This window comes from Xiphophorus maculatus, chromosome 9 (assembly GCF_002775205.1).
Source record: "Xiphophorus maculatus strain JP 163 A chromosome 9, X_maculatus-5.0-male, whole genome shotgun sequence".
NCBI classification, from domain to species: Eukaryota; Metazoa; Chordata; class Actinopteri; order Cyprinodontiformes; family Poeciliidae; genus Xiphophorus; species Xiphophorus maculatus.
This window is the reverse complement of record NC_036451.1, coordinates 10,974,710-10,979,393: the sequence shown is the minus strand read 5'-3', so window position 1 is coordinate 10,979,393 and position 4,684 is coordinate 10,974,710.

Genomic DNA, 4,684 nt, shown 5'->3' with positions numbered 1-4,684 from the left:
GGACCTTGAATATGGAGCCTAACTTAATCTTCAATTACTGTTTCATTACCATGACCTATTCTGAACCATAACATCTGAGAGACTGAATGGACAAATTGTGCTCTTGGATTATCTTCCACCCAGAGTACAATTTTCATTTCTCTGTTGTCATACTTACTTATGTCATTTGGGGTGGTATAAAGGGCAAATGTCAGTTTGGGAGAGATTAGAGCCTCTGTATGTGTCTGCAGGACCTCAGAGTAAAGGATAGGACGGAACATTAAAAATCATTAAAAAAATTCATTAGAAGAAATAATGGAAAAAATGGCAACGCATCCATGCTTCAGTAGCACCACACTTTGTTTTCCATCTTTTGATACATAAAAGTATATGATGGAATGTGAAGGGACTCATAAGTGTTTATGTCAATGATAGTTGCTATGAAATGCCCAAAGATCCATAAATTAGCTCTATAAAACTTATCTAAAATGAATGCCATTTCAGTGACAAAATGTTGATCATTTTTCAAATTGATATGCTTTGACTAAGATTTTAACAAATTTGAAAACCAGAAGAAAAGTTTTACCCTATAAGTGATTAATAGACTAAACTTATAACAGCGGTTCTGAGCCATGTGTTGCATTCATGCACCACAGAGTTCAGTGTCCTGCTGCCTAAGGACACTGTAACATGTCGTAGAGAAAAAACTGGACTTAAATTCACAGCCTGCTGATCCCAATAACAACCCTTGCCCTTCCCATAGTTCCATAAATCACAGGCTCTAAAATACTGTGAATCATGTACGCAACGCTGTGACGTTCCCAATCAAACATCTATGATTAATTCTGAAGTGATATGTTTGGTAATGGTTTTCACAACCATCATAAAAATACTTTATGTAGGAAAAGGCTGTGAATTTCTCCAGTAAAATTCATATTAGCTAATTTATGACCCAACATCACTGTGAGAAATCAGATGGCTTGCTGTAATTAAATTAAATTTCCAGAGTGGGGAGTTGTGTGTGTGATGTGTTGTGAGAAACACAATATAGTTGCCTGTTTTCGACTGTATGCCAGCAACTGCTACACCAATTTTTGCAGTTAATGGTCTAGGGGCCCAACAAACCATTGTTTACTTTATCCTGATTTTAAAATAAACAAACATACTTTATGTGTGTTCTGTAAAGTGTTAAATAAATTTCCACTTCAGCAATAAATTTTGGCTAAGTTTTTTATTCCAATGTAATTTATTTTTTGTCATATTTTAGTAATCTGTAGTCACTTTGTCAATTTCAGCTCCATCAATCTAAAATGTCTCATAATCTACAAATGAAGCCTAGTTTAAAGTGTTTGTCTTTCTGCTCTGCTAAACCTAACTCTATCCCTAGGCTCCACAAGATTACTTCACTCCTGGTTCCCATGTTTAAATTAGATACTTCGTAAAGTAATCATCAGTTCATTAGGAAGTCAGAGCAGAATAGAACAGATTAGCTTCAATGAATTTATAGTGCTTTGCAGCACAGTATTTGCGTTATGATCCAAGCAGCAGAAAACTATTTTCACATAAGGCCAACTAACATACATCACAATTAGGCCATTAAAACAATTTTAACTATTTCAATAACTGCACAGCTGAAGCAAATTTGGTAAGGACTAACTTATTTTTATGTAAAGCTTTTGTTTAGAGAGTGCATTAACTTTTTGCAAATAAACATAAAAAACGAATGCCTCAATCTAAAATTTTTTAGACTTCCATCTGATTTTTCAATGTGGTAATAGGCTTTGTGATAGCACAGCAGCATCATTCATCCTGTTCCACCATGGGCTAAAACAATGAGAATAAAAAAGGTAGTAGTCTGTTTATTTGATGTTTTCTTTCAAGATATTTTAAAAATATCACATCATAATTGTAATAATATTTATTGTGGCAGCACCCTCTGGTGGCTATCAATGGAAAAACAAAGTATCGTGACAAAACACAAGAACATACTGCACATATGAAAGATTACATAAGAAGGCCAAGCAATTTTTTATGCACTCTTATTATAATCAAAACCAGAGGACATCCTTGAAAATCAGTTAACAATAAATAAATAAGTTTCTTTTACCAATTTCACATTAGCATGGCATTGAAAAAAGTCTAAACACAATAACAAAACTTATATGGGTCTTGAATTTAGTAATAGTAGTATCCAAAGACAAATATTCTTTTCTTATAGTTTGGTGTGATTGTTCAATAAACATTTGTTTTAAATGTTGACAAATAATAACGTTAAACACAAATCTATCTTGTGTTTCAGAATGAGCCCATCACAACAGTGATTCTAAAACGTGTCATACCTTCTTTTTCCCCTCATGATAATTAAGTGTAATTGATTTCATTTATAACAGAAATAATTGTTCTTAAAAAAGTGAAAAACTACTTGACTGCTACACATTGGCAAGTTGTAATTTAAAACTCGGAGGTTTTACGGATTTGCAGTAGAGAGCATCATCCCAACCAGCATGACTATGTTTCTGCTTTCATTTCACAACTGAATCCAAACTGAGCGAGTAGCCAGGTTTATTTTGAGTGACTTTGATGATGGACGAATGAACGTGGCATGATTTCACACTCAGCTTAAATTTAGTTTAAAACCTTCATGTCATGTTTTATTGAAAGAGTCCTAACATCCTCCAATCAAAGTTCAACTTTTACACTGTATTTGCAATGAAAGGCACTTATAAATTGCTTTTGTGGTCTCACCAAGTACTCAGCACTTTCACACAACAAGTTATATCTACCCATTCACGTACAAGTGCACAGAAATCATCTAACTGGGGGTCTAATGTCTTGGTAAAACTGATCCTACCCCTATGATGATGACATTACCTTCCTATTGAGCCATGGCCATAACCTTTTCAAAGCAGATAACTCATTTTAACTACTTTACTGACTCACCAAGAGTCCTTTTTGTGGCTAAATGGACACTGAACTGGGTCGATTACCATATATAAAGTAATTACATACTACCAGGAACTGCCAGAGGGCTATGGCCAAATAGCTTAAGTAGAGAATTACAGAAACTGGACTTTTTTGTGGACAAACAAGACATTCTAACAGAAAATTCATAATAGATGTAAAACAAGTATTTAGCTTAGCTTTAGGGTAAGGAACAAACCAGGCTGACGGACATGGCCCGTTACCTCTAGAGCTTTCTGAAGAGCATGGAGTCATGTTTAAAGGTCAGTATACAGTATATGGACCTGCACAATGAGTGTGCATGTGTATGACTGTGTGTCCTCTATGTAGGCCTGTGATAGAAGGCGACTTCCTGTCAAGGATGTACTTCGCCCAGTGACTACTGAAGTTGGCCATCAGCCTATACAAGGATAAGCTTGTAAAGCAGATCTTGATTGTGAACAGCATCCATATCTTCATGACATTCACACTGAAGTCTTACTTGAAGCTCAATCTCAAATGAAACTGTGTAGACTTTCAGTATCTCAGTATCTCTTACTTTTCTTTCCCTGTTTTTTCTGTAGCTGTGAACTGTCATTCCCATGCGGTGCAGGCGCGGTTTTACCCGAGTCCAGAAGGAAATTACTGGGAAAACATCTTTGGTTCCCACCATCTCTGTAGCTATACTCTTTCCCAGTTTTTACAATAGGCTTGTTTGAAGTCATGAATGAAAAATAACAATACTTTCTTATTGGTGAGAGGTTTAAGTAGAAATTAGGAATCTTCTATAAGTACTTTAGGGAGGTGCTGTGCTGCCTCATTGTTATTACTCCCCATTTGAATGATTCAAAATTGTAGTAAAGATTATAATGAATAAGTAAAGTCCTTCTTCAGAGTTATACAATATTTGTTTGAGGTAAAACAAAAATACCCCATTTCGAATTTAATAATGTTAAACTGTAGTCCATTGTGAGGTTTGAGGCACACTCTTTGCCAATAGGAAAAGAATAACTGAGTTCTGCTGAAGGTTTCAGCAGAACCTGAACTATTTTTAAAGTTTAAATAACAGGGTTGTTATAGTAACTTTATGGTAGTTTTATATCTTGATCAAATTATGAAAACAAAATAATAAATCAGGTAATTTGAATCTAATGTAATTAGTGTGGGTGCCAAAAGCTGGTGGTTTGATAAGTTGCTTGTGGCTAGGTTCAAGAGAAGAAGTTGTCATGCTAAGACAACTTTCTTCTTGAAGCCTCAAGAAGAAAATAAAATACACTTTTATCAAAACACTTTTGTATGTTGGGCTTGCTAAAGCTGATGGAAACAGTAGATAAAACATAGAACTGAAAATATCAAAGAAATTATTGTAAAAGACTATTGGTTATTTTGATTGAACTTGATCTCAGTTGCTCTGGTCGTTTGACCAGTCTCTCCAGTGAATTGGAACAATATAGATAAAGTAAAGTTAATTGACATATTTAGCTAACTGAAATTCAATGATTTCAAATTATCACTGACAAATATGTAATTTGTCCTTTACTGTATATTTATAAGAGTAGATGCTACAGACTGTAGACTTAAACTACAGATATTCTTTGCTATTTTTAGAGTATTCATTATGCTTCTTCACACTCAATACCTCAGAGGATTTCTTTAACAAACCTTCATACTTACTGGTTTTGGGGATTTTTGTTTTTCTGAGAAGTATCTGACAACTTCTATCATCCTGTGTCTGTGACTTTTTTAATTTTCAACTGAACACCAC